At 52.1% G+C, this 13,724-nt stretch overlaps 1 protein-coding gene across 2 annotated transcripts in view; it reads left to right on the forward strand.

Moving 5' to 3' along the window:
- Window positions 1-13,724, forward strand: part of Cdgapr (GTPase-activating protein CdGAPr) — a 294,951-nt gene that overhangs the window by 67,085 nt on the left and 214,142 nt on the right. Inside the window, exons 1-2 of one of the 2 annotated variants that reach the window (XM_077707303.1) lie at window positions 11,316-11,795; window positions 13,097-13,224. The gene's annotated coding sequence lies outside the window, so the exon portion shown is untranslated. Of the gene's footprint in view, window positions 1-11,315; window positions 11,796-13,096; window positions 13,225-13,724 lie in introns of those variants that run through there. The other variant, XM_077707302.1, reaches the window with a different exon arrangement.

The following is a 13,724-nucleotide window of genomic DNA, read 5'->3' on the forward strand; positions in this document are numbered from 1 at the left end:
GTTCGCACTGCGTTGATACTGCGCCTTTTCTCTTCATCGGGTCACGTGATCCACCCTGGAACTCGTGACCAGGCGGTGACCCACGCGTAGGTCACTACAGATGGTCCCGGTTAGGTCACTGCAATAATTGGTTGGTCACGGGTTAATGGCTGTCATTGATTCCCCGAAGTTCTGCTTGCGCCTGGCATGTGGCCTCTAGTCCCGGCTAAACCTGGAATTAAATCACGAGAGACCAAAGGCGTGAACGCGTGATAAGCAGCAGCCTAACGATTTCTTGGGGCCACTTTCGCAAACATTTGCATTCACGCCGATGAGTAACTCATTTCAGGAGACCGTGGCACGGTGTAGACGTACGCTGGTTTCGCCTCCGTAAGGTCCTGTGGCTGTATGCGCGTTGCGGTGCTTTGCCTTCCAAGTCCAGCGTGCAGCGCACGCGTCAACGTGCGCCTCCCTTGTCGGCACCTCTCGGTGTGAGAAAAAGGTCGGTCGGAGGAGGTGCCCCTCTCCGCTAATTACCCTCGCGAGCCTCTGGTCGTTAGTATGCGTTGATGAGTTTCGGCCTAATCTTCGTCGTGGTCCCTCGCCCTCTCTGGGACCAAGTAATCCCGGCGCGCGCACCTTACTCGCTGCGCGCATTCTTCTTGATGCCACGGCTTGCCTCTGCGCGCGTGGCAAGTTGTACGCGTTTTCCCCCGGGGTCGCCGACCTTTCCTCGCTGTTGCCGTGCGTCCCTACGACGGTGGGTCGCGCGGACTACGCGGCGGGCCTTATTTATTTACGTTTTGTTCCCCGAAGCAGCAGCGACCAGCCTCGTTAGCACGGTGGCACGCGCCCGCGAGTAAAGAGTTCCCCGTGGGTCTTCTTGCTACAACCGCGAGAGCGAGGCAGCGAGACGTGTTCGAGGAACGGGCCCACCGTAAATCACGCCGCCTCTGCCCTTGCCGCGGCGGGGAATCTTGGCGTTTCTCTCTTTGCGCCGCTTTGCTTCTTTCCTCGCGCTCACGTGCGCGAGACTAATACGCGCTGCTTGCGTGTGCGTATCTGCGTGAGTGACGATTCCGCGCCGGAGTTGTCTCCGGTGAGCGCGAAATAGTCGTCGTTGCCCCCTCCTTGCAGCTTCCTCGCCGCGGTCTTGCAGGCATTCGACGAAGGCGGAAGTGAGCGGCGTCGGCGGGGGATGCACAGGGGTATCGAGTGACCTGCTTGCTTGCGCGCTGCTAGCGAAGGCCGCTTAGTTGTTGCGTTGTAGTAAACAGATTGGTCTGGCGGTCGTTTGCGGACTGAACCTGGGAAGGAGCCAAGCGGTGTTTGTGGGCCACGAGGATAACGGCACCTAAAGAAGGGGCAGACGAAAACTGCCTTCGAAGAGCCTTCGACGCTGGTTGTCGGGCGTCTTTAATTTTTATAGCGCGATGTCAATGGTATGCTATTTTATTGTGAGTGCCGCGGCTCTGTCGCGCAGGCGACCACGGGATCAGCGGAGGAGACCACTTAAAGCGATGCGGGGTTGCGCCGTTGCTGTGACAGCGCGGAATGACACGACTGTGAAATCGTCAGAAGTGTTTGCGCCGCACCTTAGAAAACAGGCGGCATTTCGAGCGGTATCTGCATCATAACTAAATGGCTGGATTTGCTGAAGCGTCTCCAGCGGCCGAAAGGCACTGTTGGTGTATCCGGTCGTGCGATTTCTGTATTGAGCCCAAAAGTATAACGAAGACGTGGTGGTGTGCGTGTGTGCCATTTACTTTGATCGCCTAATCGAGTTCATTGCGGGCGTTGAAAGACAGGCCGAATATCACCAGGCAATGCCCTTAAAAGATGGCGTCACCGTGTGGTAGCCGTATCGTCGGATGATTGGGAAGCTGTGCGGAATTTTCCTATTATCCAATCAAGTAATCGTGTGGCAGTTTTTCTTTTTTGTTACTTTACATTCTGGGGATCTTTATAATCTTTGCCGATGCTTCAGCTTCTGCTTTAATGACAACAAAGGTTTCAAACAAATGGACGCAATTGTTTTGCTGTTAGTCCTTGCTTGCTTTTAATGTTGCACCTACAATTTTTATTCAGACGTGGATCGTTTCATAATGCGACTTTAGGACTTCATCAACGGCTGGGAAGGCGTATAATATCAGTCGGAAGCGTGTGCCGTTTTGGTCTAGGGCAGCCTTTAACCAAAATCAATCTGGAGTGATCGAGCTTGTTACGTAATGCTGCTAATTAAAGAGAACTTTTGGGTGAGTCGCTGCGCCATAGCATAACGTGTGAGGCGCAATTAGACAAGGCGCGGTAGTGATAACACGGACAAAATCGCAAGACAGAAAAGCTTGAGAGGGAAGGTGTAGGGAATGTTCCGTTCTCATGGGAACTCTACGTGTACCGTGTATTCGTACAAGGGGGGGGGGGGGGGGCAAAATTAATTAGCATATAATAATTTGAGCGAATTTAAGGGGGGAAGGGGGACACAGGAAAAACGGGTACTATTGTTTACTCCCATGGGATTCGATCGTTGCTAGGTCCAAAAAACTGATGATAAGAATGTAACTGCAGCCTCAGCATAGCGGGTACTGCAGCCCTCGCCTTTGAAAACTCCATTCGCTAGTCTAGTCGCTATGTTTTACCAAGCCTTGCTGTTTTGAAGACTTGCTGTCTTGCACATTTTCTTCGGCTCCTCGAACGCTACGTTAAAACTAAAGAGAATTGTTTTCGTTTTTTGAGAAATACACAAGTTCGTTTATTCGGTTTCGCGTGGTTTTAGGACTTGCCCTGGCCTCTGCAGGGTGGAAGCCGCGCTCAATTTCGTAACTGCGTTTGCCTGGCGTGTACGCTCTTGTTTTTCCCATTTTATGTTCGGTTGCCACCTGCGTGAGCAATGGTTCCTTTGGTTGGAGGAACAATATACATTGCGAGAGCGTATAATTGCCCAATTCTTTTGAGTTCGTGGTGGTTTGCTCGCTGGGACGCATCCCTGCCGCAATGCAATGACATAACCCTGTTGCGTCGATTGTGATAGCCCCTGATGCCAGCCTCAACAAGTGCTGCCTGTCATACATTGTATGCTTCCAGTCATGGCTGAAGACGACGAATATTTTCTGAAAGTTGGTCTTCAATTCTTGTATTTATAAAATGAGAGGCTCTAGGCCGGTGGTAAAAGAGAGGGAAGGCTGGAAGAAAGATTGCAGTGGAGAGGCGAGCTTCCGGGAGAATTTTTGTAGACGATTGAAAGAGACATACGCTCGATGTATGTACTTGTGAAATCAACTCCATCCGTGCCGATGGCTCAAATGTCATCGTCGTCATAGTAATTAAATCCGAGCGTTGAACGGAGTTTAAGTGAGTTTGGGAACTGCCAGAAATTTCCCCGTAGCCACGAAGCAGCACTCTCATCACTTTTGAACTCTTTCAGACGTTCTCAGATGACATGTGGGCGGTGTGATGGTATGCGCTGTGATCGTTGTTTGCTTGCCTCGAAATTGAGACCGCTTTAGGAAGGTGTTGTGAGCCTCCGTTCTATGCGCATCCTGTAAACGCCGGTAGACGCTGAGACATGCTTATAAACATTATTCAGTTCTCTTCGTACGGCGTGAGCATGCCACGCGTGCGCAGAGCGTGCACAGATAGCGCAGAGATAGTGATTGGGCACAAATAGCGCAAAAGCTTGCAGGTGCACCGTCCGGCGAGAAGAAAAGAACTACTCCATTTAACTTAGCCCGCAAAGGGTGTGTCGCGTACTAGAATACCGTTGCTCGATTGTCTGCCAAGAAGTGTCATTACATCGCTTAATTTGAATCGGAAGTCGGTATTGCGGAAATTGCTGAACCTGGCAGGGTGATGGCTATCGCCCGTATTAAATGCTCATACTCGTATTAAGTACTCGTATTAAATGCGACCGGCACTTACGTGCCCCGTCAGCTCGGCTTCGTGAAGCCTCGGTTCTTGAAAGACCGCTTGAAAGCCACTGCAAGGCCGTTGTGAGCTGTTCGAGGCCATTGTAAGGCCATTCAAGGCCACTTCAAGGTTACCTGCTCGAGAAGGAAAGGAAGCAAGCTTGGGCGTGTGACGCCATGACAGGAAACGACGCCACTCCGTGTCGCGGTGTCACTTCCTGTGACATAGCGATACCGCTTAGTCTAATTGCAGCACCAACTTACATACGTGCCGGTTATGAGCCTATTATTGTTATTTTTTGGGGGGGGTTTTCTGTCAAATGAACACCGAAGGAATATCTCCCTTCAAGCAGTCCCCCCCCCCCCCCCCCCCCACCCCCCGAAAAAAAAGAAGAGAGAGTATGCCCAAGACATCACGACGAAGAAAAAAAAGCTAACCAGTGCTTTTTGTATTTTCATGGCATATTTAGCTACGTATTTTTGTTGAGAAATGAAAACAAGTGAAGTTTCATCGTGCTTCATTTCGTATTTCATTACCGGAGTCACGTAGTACACGTGTTTCGATTGGGCTTGATTTTTCTATCGCCACTGTAGTGGCAGATTCGGCAATCCATACAGATGTTTCCTTCAGGAAACCTGAGGCCTTAGGAAAATATTTTTCGCGTGTTGCTTTTCTCTTTCACGATGGAACACAAAAGTATATGATCACTGGTGCATGAACGAGGGAGAATTACACAACTTCTCCTGGCGCGCGCGCTCGCGGGTCACAGTTCGTGTCGATTTGAAATAGGCTCGGCTGTCTGAACAGAGTTCCATGGGGCTGTTTTTCGGGGGCAGGTGTTTTGCTCTCACTCGGCCACTGAGAGTTGTTATTAACATGCCTCATGTCTTCGCATGCGCAGACCCACGCCTAGATCTATTTCGAGGGCGCGTTCTGGGGACAGCGTCTGCGCGCGACGTCGCCCACGCCTGTACGCATGCACGCGCGTCTCGTTTTCGTGGTCAGTGGCGCGTGGAGGCTTGGCGCGCACGTATGGGACGACGCCTTGCGAGAGAGGCGTATATATATATAATAAAAGAGTAAACAAAAGAGGCCAGAGTCGTGTTGTTTGCAGACGCCGCCACCACGCCGAATTGTGACTCATTCCTCGGCGCCGCCCGTAATTTCCCCTCCACCATCGTGCAATTGTTAGAGGGCGTGTGTGTGTCGGTTTCCATTTCTTCGGAACGCGGCTACGTCGTGAAGCTCGGCGACATTTCGGCGTTTGCTTGGCGGCGAGGTGGGAAAGCGATGCAATGGGTAGCTTCGATCCCTCATGTTTGTTAAAGGGACCCTGCAACGCTTCCGACAAATGCTTTCACTCTTTTCTTCGCGTTTGGAGGCACTGCGAAAGCTGAGATATCGCCAACACCGAGCAGCACTGCGTGATTTGTGTTGCAGGGTCCTCAAGGGGAAACCAAAGGACATGTAACATTCTCTTTTAATTAACTGCAAGATCAGACCTGTTTTAGCACTCCTGTGTTTGTTTTTTTTTCGACCGTGAACGGCGCTTGTTTAAGCTTGCAATCAAAACTTAAAAACGCTGTTTACCGCCTCTGGCAATGCACTACCCTGTTATTGGCATTCCTGTCTGAAATTCGTGAGCTTTAAATAAACGGCCACACAGCAAAAGTAGCAAGATACACTTTTTTATGTCCTTGCCTCACTGTCCTCTCTATAAAAATAATCCTTGAACGACTTTTGCCAACCTCTTTCTACCATCGCGATTTACGACGTCACAAATACTAGCTTTAGTCATACCCGTTTTTACTTAAACGTTTTCCGTGTTATTAAACAACTGCTGCAGTCGCGAGTAGTGTATTTCTAGTCAGGCAACTGTAATCTACTGATACACGCCACCCTGATTTCACACCTTATAGTTGGTGGCCATTTAACTAGTCGCCGAACTGCTTGCGGATAAAAGTGGGCCGAAAGTTTAATTTTTCCACTCCATTGTTGAAGCACGCATAATCCTGATGACCCCTTTGTTTTTGTTTTTTTCAAATTCGAAGAGGTCAAATTTATATCGTTGACAGCGGATATGCATGAAATCGTTCAATCCCGCGTGCCCCCCTTTTCGAGCAATTTTAGAGCGAAAGCTTTCTGAGTCGGACGAATGCCGTAAAAAAGAAAAAAAAAAAAGAAAAAAAAACTAATGAGTTTTTTTATGGACCCGTTGGTCGGCCGAAAAAGCTCTGGACACACGGCACGTGCGTGAAACCGGACTTACGCTGTATCAAAACGGCCACTTGAAAATAGCGAAAAGGAGCGGTTCTGGATAAGACCAGAGTCCTTCAGTGCTATGAAGGACTCTGATAAGACGATAGACGCGTGGACCATGGAGACGGAGTGCAATAATATACCTTTACCACATAAACCACGTATCGGTGTACGTTTAGAGCGTTCGTAGACGCGTTTATATATTTATGCGCGAAAGATCTTCGCATGTGTTTGTTCTTCGTTTGCGATTAGGGTCTTTGAAGGTTTGGCGATCGGCCGTATACGCACTTTGAGCGAAGGTTGCACGCACTTTTAGCTTTCGCGCTTCTGTCAACTTTCCTTGGGAAGGATGGTAATTTTTGTTGGCGACCGGAAGGAAGTTCGTAGCCGTTCGGGCACGCGGTGAGTTTGCCCTGCCGCGCTCCGTTGGTCGAGCGCTGACGAAAACGCGCCGACGTCGAACCGCGCGTCCCTTGGCAATCGCTGTGTGCCGCGCCCGAGTCTCTCGGCTGCGTGGGGGAAGCCAGGCGTGCTTTCATCTCGCACCCACGCGTTTGCTCACGGGGGGATTCCTCGAACCCTTTTGTCGGATGCGGGGACTGCCCTCCGCACTGCCGTTGACACCGCGGCGGTGACGTCGGTGGTGACGTCGCGTGCTCGGGACGACGACGACGACGACGCTATGGTGGCATAACGACGTTGTGCGCGTTGCTGCGCGTCCCGGCGGGCGCGCCAGCTATTTCGGTGCGCCGAGCGGGGTCTGTGTCGCGAGGGATTTCCTGCGATGTTGTTCTTTTCAAAAAAAAGTGTTGTTTGTGCAGCCTCCTTAAGGAAATAAACGCTGGATGTTCGCTTGGAACGCATTTGGAGGGGTTGGCACCCAGTTTCATAACTCCGCAAGGCGAAGGGTGTTTTTTTTTGTTGTGTTTTGACGTTCGCGTTATCGAGAGCGTCGTTTCCCGACGTTGGTGGCACGTACGAGATGCGAAGAGAAAACTGTCAGTACGCGTCGTCGAGGGGTCGTCGTATTCTTTATTTATCTTTCTCTTTCCATGGTAGGGTGGACATGGGCTTCCTCGCCCATTGTAATGGGCAATGTAATCTCGAGCCTTGGAGGATTTGTCGAACATTTTTAAAGGCAATTTCGCTTTTTCTCTTCTTCTTTTTTCACCGCTTCGATGCGCGGCAGAACCGGAGGCTGAACAGAGCCACACTGATTGATTGACTACGAGGTTTAACGCGCCGACGCTACACAGGGGATGAGGTGCGCCGTAGTGCGCCGTAGTGGAGGGCTCCGCATTAATTTTGACTACCTGGGGATCTTTAACGTGCGCCGAGAAGAAAAGCGGCCGCCGCGACCGGTAAGCGAACCCGCGTCCCCTTCGGCTCAGCAGCACAACGCCAGAACCGCAACTCGCCCAGCTCACCGCCGTGCTAGTGCCAATTTTATTGGTGACCTGTACGCGTGGGGTCGCAGTGCAGTGTCTCAAAGAGATAGTCTTACAGTGTGCAAACTCCGAATGCGCGCGCGCAAATTTCTACCTGTCTCTTCACCTCTTGTGGTGTGCAACTAGGCCTGTAGTACTTTTGACCAGCCCGATCAGTTGGCTCCACCCTTACAAACCGTGGCCGCTATTAATAACACGCCATTAAAGTTCAGAATGTGGCGTAATTCCGTAGCTGGGGCAGCAGTAGGCGGCGGCTTTTTTTCTTCGCTCTACGTCGGTCAACAACGGCCCAGTGTATAAGTGGCCGGCGCTCGTTGATATCTGCGGTTAGTCCCCTGCGGGTCTCGCGTAATCAGCGCGGGAGATCGAAAGCCCGATCGCGTGCAGCCGCTCTTCCCGATGGTGCCGGCCCGGAAGATCGCGCTGCGCGCTCCCTCTCCACCGCTCGCGGTTCTCTGGGCCCTGGCGTGCTCTTCAAACATCGCTTGCGTGCGTCCGGATCGTGTGCCTCACATTTCGGAGAGAAACACTGTTTCCGAGAGACGGGGCGCTCAGTTGCGGCAGGTGGGCCAATTGGTATCCTCTATCTAAATTCGATCGACCCGCGGGCGCGGGAAAATCAAAACCAAAAAGGAGGTGAAGACGTTTAACGCCGAGAGGCGGCATCCTCCGCCCTGCTCCTTCCGTCTTCTCGCCGGGTAGGAAGGTATTGATGAAATGCGGAAGAAGGGTTCCCTACTAAGTGCTCGGGTACGTGCGAGGCAAGCTTGCCGGAGGGCGTGGCGTATGCCGGAACGATCGACGCAAGTTCAGCGCGTATTTCATGGCTCGGCAAACAAAATTATGTCCCTGGAAAACATTTATACCCTCGATTCAGCCTCTTCCTTCCCTCATCCCCCTCTTCCGCCTGCACTTGCCCTTGCGTATTTACCAACTTAAATTATTTTCTTCGTTGCTCGTTCCGAACGTTATACACCGTGTACACATGCATGCGCATTGTGAGCGCATCTTAACAGTTCACCGCACGTGATATGCGAGGGGCCCCGGAGCGAGCGACTCGGTGGGTGGCTGTTCCGCTTGTTGCGGATGGGAAAGACAACGCCGACCCCTTCTTCGTTTCTCCGACTTGATTTAGAGAGGCGGGGGTCGCCAGATAGATCGCTGCGCGTGTCCTGCGTCCCCCATCGTCGTCAGCCCCCCCTCCCCTCCGGAAGCACGCGGCTTGTATGGAGACGTGTAGTGCCCGAATCCGGCTCGCTGTGGTTAGTATATATCTGCCCGCTCAAAGGATGTTGCTTGGATGCGCAGCCGTATTGTGTGTTTCGAGGCGGCGGTACTCTTCGACAGGTACGTGCAGGAATGAAGACTACACCGGGTTTCGTTTCAAAGGAGGCGGGATTAAGTGCGCCAATGTGGGCCGATTTGTTGCCGAGTCGGTTGCGAGACGCTGCGCGGGGTGTGCGTTATCCGGTGTGAGCAGTTGGCGCCCACCTTATCTTCTGCGCAGATATTTCGGTCACGTAATATGGTTCGCGAGCTTCCCACGTGAGTGTAATATATGTTCAAGTGCGTGCTTGTATTTGTGTGATTACCATCTCGTCGGTGGGCCTTGTTGTGGTTTCTTGGGCTTTGTCGCCGAGATCATGCGGCCTTAACCCAGTAAACCACCCAGTCTTATCTCAAAATAAATTCTAATCGAATTGAACTCTACTTAGTTCCGCTTCTGGTTGGCGAACTTCCGAACCTTAGGGCATTACACGCCAACGAAAGAAACGCCAAAGCCGCGAGACGCTTCTCAGTGAAGGGCCCGTAGTTTAATTTGTCCACTCCGCGCTGCTTCTTAACGTGCACCGAAACCAATTCTGTGCACCGAGGGCGTTCTTATCAGAAGGGAGTTTAATCCGCAAAACCTGTGCACCTAGTATCGCGTAAAGTGCACGCAGCTAACGGTACAGGTCGCATTAGCTCTGACCACTTAAAATAGAAACGCCTGAATGTATGGGCTATAAGGCATTTGTGAAGCTTTTTACGGGAAAAACAACATAGTTAAGTAAGCGTCATGACTATAACGTTGGCTACTTTCTTTCAAACTGATATTATTCATAATTGACTAGAACCGGTGCGTGGGTAAGGGGGAGAAGGGGGGGGGGTGTCTGCGAAGTAAGAAGTTGCTTAATTTCCGTTTCATTCTTGCCATATCTGGATAGAGAGGTCCCTTTAGTGGAAGCCCCCCACCCTGAGTGAAGTTGCGTGAAAGTAGGGAAGGCCGGGCCCATAGCATCATCTATCAGAGTTCCAGGCATTGTGTTTCGCTGTACACGAAGCGGCGCGCGACCGCGTGAGGAAGCTCGCGCTAAGAAAAGAAGGCTGATTGACGACGAGGATGTCGCGCGTGGAGATCGCTATCTCCCTTGCGGAGGCGGCTGTTGTGCCCCCTGTTGTGTATGGGCGACTGTACGCAGAGGCTTCCTGATTCGCGCATGCGCACCAGATGCTTCGCTCTTTATTGTTGCGCAATCGTTCCTTGTTGTCTCGAAATTCGCACGCTCGTGGTGATGTGATCGCATCTTGAGGGGGAAAATTGCGTCCATTCAACTGCGGTGATATTGCTCCATAGTGATAAAACTCTCAATCCTTGCACGACTACGTACGAAACTACAAATTATAAAGCTACGGCGTATTAGACTTTCTAGAGGCCTTCACGAAGCCGTTCTCGACATCTTAGGGCGCCCTGGCTGAAATGGCACATCCTAGGTATAGCGATATTATTTGTGGACCCGGGCTCCTACTTCGACAATGCCTTACCAGGCCATTCTTCTCTTTGCAACTAGAATGTCTGACGGGTTGCGTACTGTACCGTACCCTCCCCTCTCTCTCTCTTTCTCTGCGGGTGACGTCGTTTTTACTGCAGGCTTCCGAGTTGGGCTTCGTATATAGCGAACACAAACGCCACAGAAAGCCGCAGACTAGTCTGCCTCCGATCTACATGCATTGGACCTCATCACGGAACACCTCGGCGCTCCCGTGGCTGTAACCTCTGCCCCTTATCTGTATGCCTCAGGGCGAGCTGTCGAAGATGACAAACGATTCAGTGATCGAAATGCTTCTAAACGAGGGCGCTTGTAGGCGCCGATACGGAGAGTATAATTCCGGGCAGTCGTGCTACTCCCAGTCGCAGTGGGACACTATCGGTTTTGCGTGCCAGCGAAGGTTGGTTGCCCCTTTAACGCGGCTGTTCGTGTTAGCTAGAGCCGCGGCGCGACAGCTGCTGCGGCACTGGTTATCGCTCCTCCGGCCGCTCTTTTTGTTTCTCGATCTGTCTGCGTCGCGGTCGTAGCATGTGCGCAGGATGCGCAGGAGTCCCGCAGGCGAAACTGGGGCACACGTCGCATCGCCAGTTGTCCCGGCGAATAATAAGGATGCATGATGCGCGGCGGCAAAATTTATGCCATAAGTGGGCGCAGCACACGACGGCGGTCGTGTTTCTCGTGGCCGCGTGCCGCCTACGCGAGCTCTCCTCCCGAGAATAGGAGGCGGCGGCCGGCTGTCTTGTCCGCGCGTGTGCGAGTTCGAATAAGGAGCGCGAATCTGCTACACCCGACCCCCCGCCGAGCAGCCCGGCTGCGGGGTGAGGGTTACGAGAGCAGGTCAGCGCCGCGGCAGACGCGCGGGCGCTCATGGGCGATCCGAGTCGTCGTCGAGGAAGCCGATCGGGCTCCCGATTGCGCCCAGCCGCGCTCTCTCGCTCCTTCGTGGCGCTCGCGGGAGAAGCCGGTCGCGCGCCCCGCTCAGTCAGTCGCTGCGCGGAGGAGAACCGACCGCTCGCGTCGCCGTCGTCCCCCGTTCTCCGCTCATTGTGTGTCGTGCGCGCCTGTCAATCCTTTTGTTTCGTCTGCTCAGTCGTCGTCGTCGGCGTCGCTGTTTGTTTTTCGTCTGCGCGACTTCGTCTGCGACACGCTGGTGCTTTGTGGTGCGCGCGTGTGGTCTCGTGTGCGACCGCTACTGCTGCGGCCGGTGACCTCGCTTGTCCGTCTGAATGTGTGATTGTTGGTGCGCGGCCGGGTGATCCTTTCTGGAGACGCGTGCTAGGGTTTCACCTTGCTCGCCTCCGCCTACGACGACAACGACGACCAGGGGCATCCGGGAAGAACTGTTTTCCGGCCGGCGCTGCCGAGCGGGTTTTGTGATCGGCTTGCCGTGTGGGTTGGTGGGCCTTTGTTATTATACATGTATGCGAGCTCCGCGCGCGTCTTCCGCCTTGCTTTGTTTTGTTTTTCTTTGAACCACGTGAAGTAACGGATCGGCGGTGGCATGTGGCAACTTGCGGAATGGGTGGGCTTGAACAATGGCTCTGGAGTTTCCAATGCGTGGTATCAACGAGTTTCTGCGATGTTACTTTACTGTTGTTTTGAAAATTCATGAATGTGTGATGCAATATCAAGTAGGCGAAGACGCTGCATAGCTGCTTTCATAGCCAGCTCACTGGATGGCTTCCTTTTTTTATTTGGTTACGCAAATACGTGAAGGCGTATTCACTAGCGTGCGTTGCATGAAATATAAATTTGAGCACTTTCTGGTGAGAAACAATCGCCAAAGTTGTTTGCAGCAAGAGAAAGAACCCTTGCAAGAAACAAAATGATAGTTACCGAAGTATCTGTGTGCAAGGTGTTCCGTTGTGGCGCTTTGACAAGATTCATCCGCCCATTCACAGCCAAACTCTTCCGTTCGGAAGCTTAAATGGATACGAGAACGGGAAACCGGTTTTTCTGGTCCGCTGAAATTGCGCGGATTTATTTGGTTTGAGTAAGGCGAAGTTTGAAGAAATGTCTGGGGCAACTACGAGGGATGGGCCTTTGATGTCCGATAGGCACGCACAAGTTTGCTAGCGCCAGAATCGCTGATCGCGAGCTCATTTAAATTGGCTTTGTTCGTACGTTCACTGGCAGCCGGACATACATGATTTGGTCAGCTTAGCCTTTGCAGGAGGGAGGGGAGGAAAGGGGTCGCGGATGAGAGAATAAAACCGCGGTGGGAACGACGCAGGAAAAGGCAGTTGGCTCTAGCTGATAACTCTTATCGTTTCTGACAAGCCGGTATTGTCGTAAGACAACAGCCCATTCAGAACCACGGGGAGTAGATCGTAAAATGTTGGAATTTGGTCGGCGGGTTAGAGAAGGGCGCCTTCGAGAGAAGAAACCTAAACGCGTTTGACAAATTCTCTAAAACCATAATTCGACGGCGGCGCCTTCTACGCTGATGCCGGTCTAGTAAAAAAAAAAAAAAAAAAGGTAATTGGTCGGACATAAGCGCCGATGCGCACTAGAGGAGTCCGGTCTATGTGCGCATTGATGTGCGCTGATGCTCGACTTCACAAGCTGCTCATTCCGTTGCAGCATTTTTCGGTAACCAACAGTTACACTAGTTTAATTAGAACGAAATCGGGTTCACCCAGAGAGTAGCGTACCTTCGTGTTGAGTGATCGCGTTCGTTCTTCTCTCCCACAGGCAGACCTTGCCAGCGCGACGACAATGCCCGCTCGCTCGATGACGTTCCGCGCGGCGCATCCCCTGGTGCGCACACCCACGCACGTCCCGATGGACTGCTCGTGAAGTGGTTCGCCTAAAGCATCGAGGTGAGTCCGCCGTTCTAATCTATATGCGTGCGCTTCGAGATCCAAGCAGTGCCTGCCGGACGCATTGCCACCCGGGAAACCAAAGGCCGCGGGAGTTTGGGTAACGTCAGGGTGAGACCGCCAGAAACTAGGAACGGGATGAGATCTGTTATGAGTGCATATACAGCAAAACCCTCGTTGTAATGAGGACCTCGGGACGGGAAACTGACTTCGTTGGAAGCGGTACTTCGCCCAAAGCGGGGATGATTTGCTCACCGGGCACCGCAGGGTGGGCCGTACAAATATTTTACTTCTGCTTATAGTTAGTAGACCTTCTTTCTCAGTGCTTGCGCGATCCTGTAAGACGTTGCAAATGAACGTCTTATTTAAAAAAAAAAAAAAAAAAAAAACGAGTGAAACAAACGCTTAGATACTGTTTAAATTTGCCGTGTGGCAAGGGTATATCGAATGTCATTCGTTCGACTTAATGTAATTTTCTTGACGCGCTGCTACACGGCTAA

The sequence above is a fragment of the Haemaphysalis longicornis genome, unplaced genomic scaffold, assembly GCF_048455015.1.
Source record: "Haemaphysalis longicornis isolate Haplotype H1 unplaced genomic scaffold, Haemaphysalis longicornis Haplotype H1 scaffold_4, whole genome shotgun sequence".
Classification (NCBI taxonomy): Eukaryota; Metazoa; Arthropoda; class Arachnida; order Ixodida; family Ixodidae; genus Haemaphysalis; species Haemaphysalis longicornis.